The sequence below is a fragment of the Cricetulus griseus genome (genome assembly GCF_003668045.3).
Source record: "Cricetulus griseus strain 17A/GY chromosome 1 unlocalized genomic scaffold, alternate assembly CriGri-PICRH-1.0 chr1_0, whole genome shotgun sequence".
NCBI lineage: Eukaryota > Metazoa > Chordata > Mammalia > Rodentia > Cricetidae > Cricetulus > Cricetulus griseus.
The window spans coordinates 245,846,822-245,864,074 of record NW_023276806.1 but is presented as its reverse complement, the minus strand read 5'-3'; the positions used below and the strand labels follow the sequence as shown (position 1 = coordinate 245,864,074).

The following is a 17,253-nucleotide window of genomic DNA, read 5'->3' as shown; positions in this document are numbered from 1 at the left end:
CAAGGTCAGGAGTTCAAGGTCATCTTAACTGCATAGCAAGTTTGAGGTTAGCTTCTACTACATGAGACCCTGTCTCACAAACACCCAAACTAATAATGATGATGATGATGATAAATATACATAGATGATAAAGAGATAGAATCTTTTTCCAAATGGATACCAGCAGTTGTTTTCCCACTGCTCGGCAGTATCACCTCCGTCATAAATCAGGTGTACTGTGTGGAGTTCTGTTTTTGATTCATGTCTTCCTGTTGATCAATCTAACTATATGTAAATATCATGTTTTCTTTCTTTCTTTCTTTCTTTCTTTTTTTTTTTGAGACAGGGTTTTGTGTCTCCCATGCTGACCCAAATTCACTCTGTATCTGAAGATAGTTCTGAACTCTTGATTCTTCAGCTTCTACTAAGTTGCCGGGATAACAGGAGTGTGCTACTGTGCACAGCCTGACACCGTCTTGATTACATCTGGTAACCTCCACCTCCTAGCTTCAGTCTTTTTGATATGGATTTGGTGGCAATGACTGAGGGTGTGGTGTGGGGAGATGGGTGAGAGTGTGGGTCAGGATTTACCAGTAAATGAAGAAGAATCCCCATGCAGGGAAACAATGTGCAGACTGTCTTGAATGGACATTGAGGGAGGTTCCAGAGACTCAAATGAACTAGTTCTGCCCTTCACAGTGTACAAAGCTCTTTGACATTTATGGTGTCATTGATCCATATGATGTGCCTATGGGGTCACCAAGTAAAAGCTGTAAATCATTTTCAGAGATAAAGATAGAGACTCAGGGCATTGAGAGACTTGGCTAACAAGCTCTCATGTAGGAAGCAAACAATAACTTTCACATGTCACTTTTAAAGGTACATATCCAGCTCATACCTGTAGTCCTGACTGCTGAGTCAGCAGGTGGAGGAGGGAGAATGGATAGTGGGAGGCTAGCCAGGTCTACCTATTGAGACCCCGTTTCAAAATAAAAGACAGCCACAGCTTATGGATTCATGATTTCCTGGAGAGCTTTTCTGAGACTATCAGGTAGTAGCTTGGGTCTTGAGGAGATGAACTATGGAGGTTATCTGGTAACAGTGACGGGGTGCTGAAATCCATGCTTGGAATGACCTTTGTGCAGAAATTTCCAGGCAGGGGAGCAAGTAGGCCACCTTCTAGGATGTCACTGTTCATTGAGCAGAAGACTGCAGTGGTCCTGAAAGTAGAGGATGAGAGGCAGATGTTACACATGCTGAGGAGACCTTTGAATGTGGTTAGGCCAGGTGCCCAGAATCCAGTCCAGATCAACCAGCCAGTGTATATAGCATACACATGTCTGTAGAACACACCTTTGGAGTGCTTGGTTCTCTATTCTCAAGAAAAAAAAAGCAAAAAGTATTTTTTTTCTTAACTTTCTCAGCTAATCTTGTGATTAAAAAGAAAACAGCAAACTCTTCCCCTTCAGGTAGCTGCTCTGCTGGGCTCTCTCTCTCTCAGCTGCTTTGGGTCCCAGATCCTGTCACATATGCTCTCATGAATTTTTAAAAGGGCCCCTAAGCTCTGCTTTGCTGAGATGGACGGCCTTGGCCTTGGTCCGAGCTCATCCTGTCAGTTCAACCCCTTTCATCTGTCAACTCCTTTTCAAGTGCTCAGGCATGGCCTTGCACCCTCAGTGGGAGACTGTACTTGGTGGTGGGTCAGTGCTCATCAATAGCCCTTCCTTCCTCCTCAGAGTGGAAGGGGTCACTGAGGTCTATAGATATACCCAGTGCACTTTAGGGAGTAGTTGCTGGCCTGCCTGAGAGCAGATGACAAAGGAATCCCTAGAGAGAATGGACTCAGTCAAGGCCATATACCTAGTTAGTGACTAGTGTTGTAGAACAAGTCTGGTCACCTGGTCAAGCCCATTATCATTGCTGTTCCACCATAAAGAAAGACAGGTTGAGGGCTAGTGAGATAGTTTGGTGGGTAAAAGCACTTGCCACGAAGACTGATACCTTGAGTTCGATCCCTGCAACCCACAGAAAAGTGGAAGGAGAAAATGTACTCCTAGTTGTCCTTGGACATCTACACTTACACTGTGACTTGTGTAGGCCCACACACCATGCATCACATGCATACAATAATAATGTTTTTAAAAATTAAGAAAGAGAGGTCGGGGTACTAGGGAGCTGCTCGGTTGGTAAAGGGCTTGCCATGCAAGCATGAGAACCTGTGTTCAATCTCTAGCACTCATGTTTATAAAAAACAAAAAGCCTATCTAGTGGTATGTGTTTGTTATCCCAGCCCCAGGAGATAGAGACTGAGGCAAATTGACCACCTGGCCCTAGCCTAATTGATGAGACATTGAGTGGGGGTGGGGGGCAAAACAACAACAGAAAACAGCATCTGAGGAATGATACCCTAAGTTAGCCTTTGCCTCTCATGTACACCCATGCACATGTACACACACACACACACACACACACACACACACACACACACACACACACACCCAAGAAAAAGGTTGAGCCCCTCAGACTCTTTTAAGTCCCTCTCTGTCTGCAGGTTCTACATCTGTGGGTTTAACCAATATCTTGGATCAAAAGTATGTAAGGAAAGACAGGTGTGTCTGTACTGAGCACGTACAGACCAAAAAAAAAAAAAAAAAATCGTGATTCCCTGGGAATACAATATAACAACTATTCACATAGCATTTACATTTTGGTGGGTGTTACAATTAATGTAGACATGATTTAAAACACAGGAGACACTGTGAATAGGTTCTATGAAAATATACCACTTTATATCATGGACTTAAGGCTTCAGGTGTTGGCATAATTCTGTAATCCCAATACTTGAGAGGCTGAGGCAATTGTGAGTTAAAGGTCAGCCTAGACTACATAGCAAGTTCTCAAAAGAACCAAGATCTGGGATGTAGTTTATTGGTAGAATTCTTGCCTTAAACAGGAAAAGGAGGGAGAGGAAGAAGTAAGGGAGGAGATCTGAGTATCTGCAAATTTTGAAATTTGAGTAGATTCCTAGACCAGTCCCTATAGAGGCTCCGGATGACAGTGTTCTGTTGGTTTTGTTCTGGAAGAAATCAGTTCTGACTTGGAAGGTTCTCACTGGTTCTAGTTCTTAAGGAACCTCCAGATTCAACATGCCCTGTGTGTAAACAGAGGCAGCCTGGGTCTGGGCAAGTAGGATGGTCACAGCAGCTGAGGCCAGGTGTATGGTAGACATTCAGGGCAGGAAACTTCTCCTCTGTGGCCTGTACTTACAGCCTGTAGAGCCTAGTTCTTTCCTCCCTTTCCCTAGCCATGCCAACAGACTCTCAGCCTTTTCTCCACACCGTCCTTGTTATTTTGTCTAGCATGAACTCTTTGTCCTCCCAGAACAGCAATGGGGAGAGAAGGAATTGAGACAGAAATGGATTATCTCTTTGGAAAAGACTCCTAAGTTGCTGCAGTCTGGGCCTCCAGTAATGTCTTACTCTGGTTGGGCTGCTATAAAAATAAAAATAAGGTTACAGATCCCATGGCTTCTAAGTAACAGTTTTTTTTTTTTTTTTTTCAATTTTTGAGGACTGAGAAGTTAGAGATGAAGGCACCAGCAGATTCAGGGTCTGGTGAGGTTCCAATTTCTGCTTTATAGACTGTGCCTTCTTGCGTGGTCTCTGTGTCATGGGGGGATATGTCAGCTTTCTGGGGCCTCTTCTTAGAAGGATACTAATCCCACTTTTGAGGGACCTAACTACTTCCCAAAGGCCCTCATTCCATTGGTGATTTGGTTTTAGTATATGAGTATGTTGGTCTAAATGAAACCCAGCTACCTGGGAAACTGGATTAAGAGGATCATAAATTCAAGTTCTTTTGGACTGCAAAGTGAGTCTGAGGCTAGCCTGGGCAATTTAGTAAGACCCTCTCTCAAATGAAAACAGAACTGTGAAAATGCACTGAGAATAGTTCAGTACTTAGCTTGTGCTAAATACTAGCTCCAGCACCTCAAAAAGAAAGAAAGAAAACAAACAACAACAAAAAACCAAAACAGCAGCAATAGAATTCTAGACCATAGAAAACTACAACCCCCTTTTCCCTTCATGAAGTTCCAAATAAACCTGAGCCTTTGAAGATGTCTACTGTGCTTCATCTTGAGGTTAAGGAAGCCACTAGGGATACCAGTTGGCTTGGACACCTCCCCCAGAGCTCTTCTCTAGGGATTGTGACACTGCACTCCAGGGACTATCCCTGGTGAGTGAGCATGGAAGGGGAACTTACAGAGATTTTACTTAAAGTATTGAATGAACTACCATGTGTGGATCATCCCGTGTGTAATGGGTTGCTATGTGAGACACCTACATATGCAAGCATGTCATCTGATCTTTAGGAGAAACCCAGGGTGGGTATAGCAATGGCTTTCAACTGAGGAGGATTTTGCTACCCATGGACTATGTGGCAATGTGTAGAGACATTTTTAAATGTCCCAACTTGGGATGGGTGAGTACAAACAGCATCTGGGGATGTTCTAAACTTGCTGTATACACAGGACAGCTTCATCTACAAACCATTATACTCAGGCATTGTCTATTGACAGGGACATAGTCAAGACATTTGTCTATAGGGGAGTTCATTACAGAGTGACCTATACAAGCCTAACAGTACAGCTCAGTCATTCCACATGGCTTCTTGCAATAAAGAGATGTATGAGGCTGCTATATGTTGTTTACAGTAAACCTTTTCTTTCTAGGTAGAAGACATATACTCTAAAATAGTAATAAAGGCTTTGTACAACACACGTGCCAGTATATTAGCTACTTTTGCCCTTGCTGTGACAAAGCACCTGAATAAAAGCAACTTAAGAAAGAGAGGGAAGGTGTGGTCTGGGTGTGTGAGAAAGCTGATTACAGGCATCTGCAGTCAGGAGGCAGACAGAGATGGATGCTGGTGCTCAGTCAGCTTTCTCCGTCCTATTCCTGAGAGCCCAGCTCATCAGGTGGTACCACACACATTGAAGGCCTGTCTTCCTACCTAGGTGATTATAAACTTGTCAATTTAACAATGAAGATTGGCCACCGCAACAAGTAAAACAGTCGTTATGAACAAGCATTAGGTAACCACATATAGCTGTGCGTGTGTACTTTCATATAGTAGTGTCACCAAAACCACAGCAGTGATGTGCCTTACTGCGTCTTCACAACATTACTAGGTGATAAGACTTTTTCAGCTCCACTGTAATAAGACTTTCATTGGACATGTGGTCCAGTATCGACCAAACATTATTAATGTGGAGCATGACAGTATCCAGTCTAATTTTTCCAGATACCAAAGCTGAGAAACATACAAATACAAAAGGAAAAACTTGGGTTTGAAACAGTTCAGAGGCTTCCCCAAGGTCTTTTGTCAAAGCAGATCTGGATTCTAATGTACTTCTGTATGAGCCCCAAGTCTCTTTGTCGTTTTAGTTACAAAACACCCCTGTGAAGGACCAACTGCCCTCTTGATAGCATCTATCCTGGGAGAGAAGACATTCTGGTATTTCTCACCAGGCAAGCAGACAGCAACCAGTGTCTGCTGGAGCAGGAGCCAGGCAAGTCCTGAAACAGCTACTGATGGACAAAGCCTTTCCCATCAGGTCCGCTGGACTTTTCCAGAGACTGGAGTCCATCCTCTTCCTACCGGGCATTTGAAATCTCTTGAGTCCATGAAGTGGCTTTGGCAGCCCTGGCAGGGCTTTGCTAAGAAACCCAATGGCTTCTGGGCCTATGCAGTGGCAACCAGGAAAGGCTCCGTCCGTGAAGGGTTGGATTAAAATAGGCCTTAACAACACTCTGCAGTGGGAAAAGCCCTAATGTCAGGGGAATCAAGGCTGGTGCTGGGGGTGGCCTGCAGTCATCTTTCAGTGGTCAAGTAGTAGATGATGAATAAAACGGTCCTTTAGCTATTTTTCTCATTTCCTATTTCACGCTCTTAGTTTTGCTTTGCTTCCTGTAGTGCTGTTAGTCATCTTAAAAGTGTTATGAAGAGCTGGGCACCTAGCTCAGCCGAGAGCATTTGCGTGGCATTCACAAGGCACTGGGTCCCAGTACCACCCCATAAATAAAACCAACAAACCAAAACAAAAAGAGCAGAGCTGCTGCTTGAATGGAGCAGGAGTCCGTGTAGGAAGTGGAAGAAGCATCTAGGAAATGTGAGAGGGTCATGCAGGGTGGAGTGTGTCTCCAGAATGGGCTGGTTCAGGAAGGATGGGAGCCTGCTGCAGTATCTGGACCCCAGTCCCTGACGACAGTGCTTTAAGAAGTTGGCTGTCGGGATAGCCCTGCCCCTCCTCCTCCTCAGCGCTCAGCAGCCACGCATTTTCCTGCTATTTCTTGAAATAACTTGAGTACAACAGACTCGCCATCCATTAGAGGGGGGAGCGGTTCTTTATTCAGGCCACACTGCCTTTTTATTCAAGTGTCCTCGGTGCTAATGGGGACATGGGGTCTCAACACACGTGCGCACGCCCCTGTGCATGTGGCTGCTGGGGGAATTATACCCATGAATGTGGATGAATGGGCAGGGACAATGAACTACAGTGAATGAGTAGTTGTAAGGGAGCCTTTCATGAGGCCTGAATGACAAGTGAACTCCCAAGAAGGGGCCAGCAGGAACACTAACTACATCCAAAAAAACCAGAGAGGACTTTTCTGCCTGGCAGAATCAGGCACTCGGGGGGAACCAGAGTCCCTCCAATTAGCAAGATGACTGGACAGATGGAAGCCGGAAGGAGCACACACCCTTATTATGGGACTGCTCTGAGATCAGGGCTAGTTCTTTCAAAGAAAGGATGGAAAACAGCAGGAAAGTGTGACCATGTCTTCTCTGGTGAAACCTGGGGTTAGTTGAGGGGGTAGTGCCTAAGGGAAGCAGTCTTTTTACCAAAGGAGAATGGTATAAGGGCTCCTTCCTATCTTAGTGGGACTTCTGCTTCTCAGTATATATGAGTTAAGAAAAGAACGTTCAGTTTCTGAAGCCACTGTTTTATTTTCTTAATAGCAACCCAATAATGTTTCCTCTACCAACCTCTTTGAACCTCTCTGACATCTCTTCTCCCTCCAGGCCACTACCCCCATCTCTGCATGGACAGTTTAGCTGGGTATATGAAGATGAATAAAGTAGGGTTAATCTAAAGGATTCCAAAGGCTTGTAAAGGGTGACACATGGATTAAAACAAAACAAAACAAAACAACAACAACAAAAACACAAGTAGTTCTAGAAACAACTGGTTTAATGAGAAAGATCAGACAAAGCAGCAAGGTAAAAGTAGGTAGGTGCAGGGCAGTGGTGGCACACGCCTTTAATCCCAGCACTTGGGAGGCAGAGGCAGGTGGAGCTCTGTGAATTCAAGACCAGCCCTGGTCTACAAGAGGTAGTTCCAGGACAGCCTTCAAAGCCACAGAGAAACCCCGTCTCAGAAAAAAAAGAAAAGAAAAGAAAAGTAGGAAGGTTTCCTTAGAGGGAGGATGTTGACATGGGCCAGAAGACTAGGCTTTGAGTGGATTAGAGGTGTCCACGTTGGTGGTCAGTCATGGAAGAGATTCTAGGTGAGCCAACAGCCTTAGCAAGGCCAGGAGGTAGAGTGTGCTACAGGTGCTATAGTGTTATCAGGAGGGCATGGGGGGGATTGATGGTAGATGAAGGGCTGAACAGAACTGGAAAGAAGCAGGTACTAAGCTGTTTTACATGCTCTGTGACAAAATTCCTGACACATCAACTTAAAGGAAAGTGACTTTGGCTTCTGGTTTCAGAAGGAACAGTCCATCATGGAGGACATGGCAGCTACAGAAGTTCCATACACAGTGCCAGCAGCTCGAGGTGGCAGCTGCTTATATTGGTGGATTAGGTAGAGTATCAGACCAGAGCTGGAGGCTGGCATAACCCTGGGATTAGTGAGTCTTCTTGACAGAGGCAATTAAAAAAATCACTCCTTTAGAAAGGAAACAGATTTATTTTGGCTCGCAGTTCCAGGGTGCATTCTGCCATGGTAGAGGCTTGGGGCAGCTGGGAACCTTATATTCTCAGTTAGTAAGCAGAGAGCAATGGACGCTGGTGCTAGATAGCGGTCACCTTTTTATGCAGTCCAGGATTCCAGGATGCAGAATTGTACCACCTATTGTAAACGGAGTTCTTAACTGGTCTAGATGATAAAAAACCAGAGTCAGATAACAGAGGAAAATGCTGAGAGATCAGAGAGAATGAGCAAGCCCCTGCCACACCTTACCTCCTTAGCGTCTCAGCAGACAAGAGAACAATTTTCCTGTTTCTGCCTGCTTATATCCTCTCTCTGTCGGGCCATCTCACTTCCTGTATGTCTGTACAGACCGCCAGACCTCTATGGTTAGCTAGTGGCGTGCTCCATTCTCTGACCTACAGAGGCTTTATTTGTGCAAGTAAGATATCACCACAACTTATATTCATGATAGATCTTCTCATTTGAAAGAATATCTGGAAACACCCAGCACAGACATGCCCAAACACTTGTCTGCTAGGTGATTCTAAATCCTGTCAATTAATATTCAACATCGGGATTTCCAAAGGCCCACTTGTAGTGGCTAACATGATCAGCCAGGCCTCACACCCCAAGGTTCCATAGCAGTCCAAAGCAGCACCGTTAGTTAGGTACAAAGTGTTTAAACTTCCAAGCATGGGACAGCATGCATTTCTGACTCAAAACATAACTTAGACTGTGGAGGGTTGTGAGTGAGTACTGATTTCTGAAAGGGAAATTAAGCAGTGGTTTCAGAGAAGTTGCCGGGGTTCCCAGCTGGAAGGGACTGGGTCAGTGTTTTACAATGTAACTTCTACTGGCTACAAAGTTTCATCTGTTTACTCAATGAGCATTTGTTGAGCTCCAACTGTGTGCCAGACTCTGTGCTCAATGGTATAGCTATAGTGGTAAGTGTGGCAGTCGCCAGTACTTACAGTTGGCTAGCCTTTCTGCTTTCATTGTCTTCTACCGGCTCTCCTCCAATACCAGAATTTCCAGATTGCATCAAGGCAGAGTTGGCAGTAGGTATGGACAGCACCCTGGGGTGGTGCCAGGATGCTGACAAACTGTTTCAGACTCTCGTTCTGTAGTGGTAGAAACAGATAGGGTGCTTTGAGGACAACTGTACCCGGGGGTGACTGGGGTGTTAGATTCATAAGGAAAGGTCCAGTTCTTAGATCATATCTTTTAAGGTTTGTCACATTAAAAGTAAATACCTGTCTCTTATTCTTACACTAAGTTTTGACGTCCAGTATTGGAGACATCTTTAGTAAGTAAGCAGTTGTACCTTTTTAACGATCATACAACATAAATCTAGCCTAAGATTACATTATTTTTGTTTGTTTGCTTTTCTTCCATAAACAGATTTTCATTTATCAGGTTTAATTTTGTGGCTTCATACAAAAACCTGGGTTTGATCTCCAGCCTGTAGTGTGTGTGTGTGTGTGTGTGTGTGTGTGTGTGTGTGTGTGTGTGTGTAGTTGCTTAATGTTGCTGGTTTTAAAAAAACATCAATATTGCCAGGTGTGGTGACAGCACTCAGAGGCAGAGGCAGGTAAATATGAGTTCAAGATCAGCCTGATCTACATAATGAATTCTAGACAAGGCAGTGCCAAACAGTGAGCTTCCCATCTCAAAAGAACCAAACCAAACAAAATGTTGATTATCATTTCTTTTAAAATTGCGCCCTGGTGTCATGAAATATGACTTTAATCCCAGCACTTAGAAGGCAGAGTCAGGCAGATCTCTATGAATACAAGACTAGGGTGGCCTTAATAGTGAGTTCCAGGCTACTCAGAACTACAGAGTGAGATCCTGACTCTAAAAACCATTTAAATTAATTATTTTTTAGTTAGTATACAAGATAACATTTTTCTTTCTGTGACATTTTCACATGTTTTTATCATAGCACCTGTTCATGTCTTCCACCTTCCCCTTTACTGTCTTGTTCTGGTCACAGCTCCCCCAGCATCGTGACATACACACAAAGGACCCCCATCTCGGCATCCAGCTGCAGTGGTACTAGGATGCTGTCGTCACATTCAGCTCATGCCTCCACTTTGGCCTTGCACTGCCTCCCTTCCCGCCTGACTCTGGTTCTCTGGGGTTGCTTCATCTTCATCACAATCAACTCACTCTTCTGAATCCCAGACTGGCCCCTCCCTTTCCTGCTATTCATCTGTAGCCAACCAGGTCTTTCCATCTTCTACCCTCTCTTCAGTCTTCCTTTCACTGGGAGGATTCCCTTTCTCTCCCTTCCCTCCCACACCTTCTTAGATTTCTGCCACCTACTTGGGTTCTCTTCCATTCCTCTGCCCCACCCTTTGATGTCTGCAGGGAGGCTTCTGCCTGAGGCAGAAGGATGAGGATGATGCTACCCCTTCATATACTACTACTTATTCCTCCTGCCCCCAGTTTAATGAATCACCCAACTTCTCCATAAAACATTCTGTGTTGTCTACAAACAAGCTCAAGATCATGTCACGAGAGGCAGCTCTACTGAAGCATACATGCAGCTACCAGATCTTTCTGTTTATTTAATCACCTTACCCCAGGGCCAAGGGTCAGGTCAGCAAATTTTGTTGACTAATTTAATTTTGTTTTCTGCAAATCCCAGCTTCCTGCTTGTGTAGGCCTTCCCTCTAGATCCCCGGGGATACTGTGAGTTTGTCGTTACTTGGGACTGAAGTCTTATGCCCCAGGAATTCCAAGGCCCCAAGCAAACTGAGACAGAAGGGTGCTCAGTACATCCTATATCCTTTTCCTGAACACAGCTTGGCACACACACAAATGCATGACTACACCTACACCAATAAAGTTATGTCAGTCAGTGAATCCACAGCAGGAAGGCCTAACACATCACTACCAAGGTCCACTGGTTGGTACTGCCTACTGTGACAGTCAGCTTCATTGTCAGCCTCCTGGGAATATCACCCAGGAGATGGCAAGGCACACCTTTTTGTGTGTCTGTGAGGAGATTTCCAGAAGGAAGAAGACACACTTTGAATGGGAATAGCACCTCCTTCGTGACTGGGTGTGGGGGAGAAGCCAGCAAAATACTGGCATAAATGTCTTCCCTGTCATGATGGGTTGAGCCCACTAAAACTGAGAGGCAAAATAAATTTGTCTTCCTTCTAAGGAGTCTTGTCAACTGTCACAGGAACATGAAAGTAACTAGTAAACTTATCTAGTACATGCTGATGCCAGGTTTGCCACAGCTGTGCTAGAGCCATTGAATACATTCCAAGGTGTTCCCTAGGCTGCGGTTAAGGATGAAATCATTTGGTGTTTTGTTTTGAGACAGGCTCTCTCTAAATAGCCCTGTCTGTCTTGGAACCCAATATGTAGATCAGGCTGGCCTCAAACTCACAGAGATCCACCCGCCTCTGCTTCTGCCTCTGCCTCCCAAGTGCTGGGATCAAAGGTGTGCACCATCACATTGGGCCTTTTATTTTTTTTTTATGAAAACATTATAAACCAGGCATGGTAGTGCACATCTTTAATCCCAGTACTCAGAAGGCAGAGGCAGGTGGATCTCCATGAGTTGAAGGCCAGCTGGGACTAAAAAGCAAGTTCTAGGACAGGGCTATTCTACAGAGAAACCCTGGCTCATGGAATCCTACTTCTAAACACTAGGCCCTGGGCCAGGAACTGTGATAGAGGTTGGGGATTCAGTATTGGATGAAACTGCAAGAGGAGACGGGAGGAAGAGAAGCTTCACTGGACTGTGATAGATGATGAATGCTCTTATAAGGAACAGAGGGAGCCCAACATGCCAGCACATGACAGTCTTAACTCCCAGCCTCATCCCAAGTACTCAAGAGGTGAGATTGGAGGACTAGGGGTGCAAGGCTAGTTGGGGCTACACACTAAAGTCTTATTTCAAATTATAAAAGAGAAAAAAGGAGCAGAGAGGGGGCACATGCCTTTCAAACACATAGTCATCTTCCCTGTGGAAGTGTTGTCCGAACAACCCCAGGGCTTAGGCATGGGAAGCTGAGTAGAGAAACCAGGGCTTAGGCATGGGAAGCAGAGAGAGAAGCCTGGGAGGGTGGTGGAAGAAAAGAAAGGTTTACAGAGAATTCACAGGGAATAGAAGGGGAAGAAAGAGGGAAGACAGTGACCCCACAGGACACAGGGTCTTAAATTATGGCTTGCAATGCTCTAAGAAGAAATATAACTGAATGCGAGGGACAGTCGTCAAAAAATTGTCAGCAGTAAAAAAATTTTGAAGACACAGTCATAAATTACCCCAGATATCCAGTGGAATCCCAGTGGTGCCAGTGACTCCTTATACTATGGATCAAAAGCAGCCAGCATAGTGAATATAGCTTGGATAATGGGAGATGAGCTGAGAGGAAAGAATGGCCTTGCATGGGAGCTTGAAGCCAAACAACTGCCTTTTTCTCATATAACTTCATCTGTGAAGGAGGACTCTGTCCTGATCACTGCTGTAGTGGCAGGATCCCGATGATGACCACACATAGCATTCCAAGTGTTTGGTAAATACTTGGAATGCTATGACAATGCAGTGTTCCTGCAGTTAATCCCTCCTAGGATACAACTATCCCCTCTAAAAGTTGCTATGATACAGGTTCTAGAAGGTGGAAGTCAGTAGTGCCTGGCCTACCAAGCACATCATGCCAGGCCAGCCCTGTTCTCGTCTTGGCTGTCCTATGAGGAGGCTGTACAGGTTCAGAAAGAATGAGCAGTGGCCCGTGAGCCAGAAATCCCAATTTCTAGACTCATCTTTTTAAGCTGTGGCCTCAAGAAACCCTGTCTCTGATGCGGTGAGTAATGCCTGTCCAGGGTCATTGCAGGAACAGGTGACATAAGGACCAAACATGAGCGCTCATGAGCAACTGATGTGTTAGCTGTGGCACCTAACTTCCTGGTTGTCTCTTGAGTTCTTAGAGTGGACAGAATGTTTACTATCGGGGTGGAGGAGCAGCTCAGTGGGTAGAGTGCTTGCTTCGTAGGATTGAAGCCCTGGATTTGATATCCAGTATTGCATAGCCCAGGCATAGTGTAATATAATTCTGTAAGTCCAGCACTCACGAGGTAGGAACAAGATTATCACAAATTCAGGCTCATTCTCAGCTTTATAGAAAGATTAAGGCCAGTCTGTGATACGGAATCCCTGTCTATTGAAAAAAAAAATGGTGATGCTAAACTTCCTCTTCATCCATGTTTGGCTATTATTGGAAGAAACATGACTGACCCATGACCTACATGGTAAGGTGATTGTGCATCCCAGCCTTTGTCTGTTGTCCTAATGGAGTCAGTTATTCAGATAAAATATAATTAAAGAGACATCCAACTCAAATTCACACTTATCTATAATTTCCTGAGGAAAATAAGACATGATGCCTCCTCCCAAGGAGCTGCTCAGGCTGTGGCCAACAAAGTGATAGAGGTGCAAAGAAAATACCTGAACCATGGGTCTCAATGTCAGTGGGCATTGGGGGTCTCAGCTCTGAGCAGCCTCTATGCACCAGTCATCCACCCTTCCTAGTCCCCAGGCAATGGAGGCTTGTGATCTGGGATTTGATTTCACACAGGGCAACATTGCTTTCTTCAGACACAGCCAAGCAAGGCAATGGTGAGGGAAATGTACTCACCCACATTCCCCGCACCTTCCTGAGCAACCTCACTGGGTCAGAGGAGGTCATTCCAGCAGAAAGGTGAGCATGCAGAAAGCCACCAAGAAGCAGTGCTGGCATGTCAGGACAGCATCACTGGGGCTGGAAATGCACAGAGGTCTTGGGGTGTAGCTCCGGTAACTCTTGTGTCCCTGATCTCCATAAGCTTTTTCAGGGTGTCCTCGTGTGCCTCTGGCTCTGCCAGCTGTTAACCCTGCAGGAAAGTTCACAGGCACCAAGGGGACAAAATCAGAGACTGGGGTGGCAGCTGGGTGGCAACCTGCTGATACCCTGAGCTTCTGAAGAGGTTTGTGGTTTTGTTTTCCCACTGGATACTGTAGAGCAGGCAGGTTCAGAGGGTCTTGGGCCATTTGTTGAATATGAGGCTCTGGTTCCAGCAATGGTGAGCCCTAGAAGAAAGGGGATGGGGCAAGGCAGGACAGAAGTGACAGAAATCACATTCCCTGGCCAGACACATCAAATGATACTGAGAGAGGTTTTCCGCTCAAGCCAGGTAGAGACACACCTGGAACGGCCCATGCCATGCAGCACTCGCTCTAACATACTCAGGTGTACCCGATACTTAACAGGCAACTGAAGCTGGGGTGGCTTTGCAGTGCTCCCTTCATTTTGTAGTTCACCTGTTATCTCTCTTGTGTTCCCCCACTCCAGAACACCAATTTACTCCTGCCTGGCACAGCACAACATAAACAAACACACATGGCAGACATACCACAAAAAATACTTACTCAATACTTGTGTAAGCGCACATGAGTGCGCTCACAGACACACAGACATCCCATAGTAGGTATGGAGGAGCTAGCATAGGGTAGGGATGAGGGAGTGGCAAGTCAGGGAGAAACAAAGCCTTTTAAGGCAGCTCTCATCTGCGGCTTTCTTCGATGCCCCCATTCTTCTCCCACACTTGCGCACCATTGAGTTTTCTATCCTCCCTGCTTAAGGCAGAGCCCTCCTCAGGATCCCATAAGGGATTTCTACCTTTTCCTGTTTCATCTCTTGTTACAAGTTACAAATTTCTGCCTGGCCTTCATCAGGGCTGGTGACTGATGATGACAGTGGATATCTCAGGTTGCTGGGGGTGCAGGTTAGGCACGTGATCTCACCTTGAGTCTGATCTGAGTCTTTTTTAAAATGGTACCTTTCAGTATGGAACGCTATCCCTACCCCCACCCTTTCTTCCAAAGTTAAAAACAGACATAATCAGGAAGCAGGCTTATGGTGCTGACTACGATTCTGCCTTGCTGACAGCCTCAGACAGTCGCAGACCTTGCCATGGCTTCTGAGTGTGGAATGTTGAAGCATTTCTGTGCTTAAAAATTCCTCCAGAGTGGGCAGTGGTGGCACACACCTTTAATCCCAACACTTGGGAGGCAGAGGCAAACAGATCTCTGTGAGTTCTAGGCCAGCCTGAACTACAAAGCTAGTCTAGGTTAGCGAGGACTGTTACACAGGGAAACCCTGTCTCCGAAGAGAGAGAGAGAGAGAGAGAGAGAGAGAGAGAGAGAGAGAGAGAGAGAGAGAAAGAGAGAGAGAGTTCTTCCAGAGCTGGTGATATAGCTCAGCTGGTAGAATACTTGCCTAGAATGCTGGAAGTCCTGGGTTCAATTCCTAGCACCACACAAAGGAGATGTGATGGCCACAGTACCTATAATCCCAGCAGGTGAGATTTAGAAGCAGGGGGATCAGACACACTCAGCTATACAGTGAGTTTAAAGCTAGAAGTTTAAGGTCAGTATGAGCTACATGAGACACTGTCTTTATCTATCTGTCTGTCTGTCTATTATGTATATATCTATCATCTATCTACCATCTATCTGTCTGTCTATCTATCTATCTATCTATCTATCTATCTAACTTGGAGACACAATGTCACTTTTGTAGTCTTGGCTTCCTGGAACTTGTTATGTACCCATCTGTCTCTGTCTCCAGTGCTGGGCTTAAAGGTGTGTACCACCACACCCAGAAAGACTCTATCTTAGAAAAACAAACAAACCAACAAAAATATTTCTCCATCTGTCATTTCATCTGCAACCTGGGGCCAAGTTCTTTCCGTGCCTGCCAACTCCCAAGGCCTCTTAGCCTTGTCTACCAGATGGGCCTTAGGCCCAGGTTGGGGAGGGGTTGCCTCTGTGATGGCCCGGGATGGACCCCACCATCTCTGTATTCAAAGGATGCCATTAGAAAGGGACTCCTTGCCTCTGGCTTTTGGGGTGGAATGGGATGGGGTAAGTCAGTAGACAGGATCTTCATGTGGAAGAACAGTGACTGGAAAAAAACCAGAATTTTCAAGAGACCCACAGAAGCACTCCTCGGAGTCATTAACTTTCAGGACTTAGGGAGTTTGAAGCATATCCAGCCTACATAGAGACTAGAGAATATCCAATTGGCCAAGTGCTGACCAAATGCCAGTTCTAATGCCCAGAGCCGGGAATGTCACGGTGCGTTTAACAGGGTGTCAACATACCCCATTCCCAAATCTACGGTTGTTTCATCACGGCCTTTCAGATCCTTCCCAATCTGATCTTGGTCTCAAAATCATTTCTGTCTGTCCACGTGAGGTGGCAAAGTATCTAGGCAGCTGTCCAACCCTCCTTGCTCTCACACATTCCGTCCTCTAAGATCAGAATCTCGGTTCTTTGGTCCAACTGTCCAACTGTCTGCCCCATGCCAGTACTGCCCACCCTGCTAGACTTTGGCACCCACAGCACCGAGAGCCATGTATGTGAAAGAGAATGCTTTTGGCTTGCTTTTGTAGGAGCAGCCACACCAGCGGCAGTAGGGTAAATTTGCCTGAGCTTTGCAGGTAACCGGGGCTTTGTGTTTGAAATGGGGGAGGCTGGGATGGCAATCATATTCCTGAGGAGAGATGTCGATCAGCTGCTGACAAACACAAGCTGCCTACCGGGATGGAGGAAGGCTCAGCTGGTAGCAGAATGCTGCCGACCTGCACACAAAAGGCTGCCAGGCACAGTGGCTTTTGATTCCTCCAGAGCAGTGAGAAGCAGAATTGCTTCTGATTGTGCCATGGAATGACTCAGCCTGCCAGTGATTACCCTTTCACTTTCTGCCTTGTCTCTGTATCCAAGTTCACTTAATTGAGAGCTGTGTGGGCCCTTGCTCTCAACCCACCAACAGCCTGCTCCCCATTAGCACCCCCAGCCTTGCCTCTCACCTCCCACGCTCCTCACCCCTTCCTCCTCCATTCTTACCTCTTTTTTTTTTCCATTCATCTATTCACTCAGAAAGTACGTATTGAGCTCCGCACATGGCACTCTCCAGGCATCTGAAGCTTGCAGACTGGGCTCACCCCTTCCCTAGCCTTGCTCCCCACCCCCATCCCCACCCCACCCACAAGCAAAAGAAAGAGGGGTCAAGGACAAGGATCTGAATCACTGGGAGGAACTCTGAATAGGAAAAGCTGAATCACAGCAGAGCAAAGTAGCTTGAGGGGCAAGTGTCCCTTAGCCCCTGGGAGACCTCTTTTGGAGAGGTGCCTGGAGGCCCACCTGCCAATCTGTTATAGCTGACAGATGCCTCAGACTAGTTTCCTGGGTCTGTAAGACTGAGCAGCCCTGCTACTGCTGGCAGAAGCATCTCTGC

General features: G+C 45.9%; 1 long non-coding RNA gene across 1 annotated transcript; it reads right to left on the bottom strand.

The window, feature by feature from the left end:
- Positions 1-601: 601 nt before the first annotated feature.
- On the bottom strand, positions 602-16,979 carry LOC107977818. Its single transcript, XR_003479808.2, has 4 exons — positions 16,863-16,979; positions 13,612-13,846; positions 8,926-9,075; positions 602-1,199 (listed from the first exon to the last, which is right to left on the bottom strand). It is a non-coding gene; the product is annotated as an uncharacterized LOC107977818 (long non-coding RNA).
- Positions 16,980-17,253: the final 274 nt, after the last annotated feature.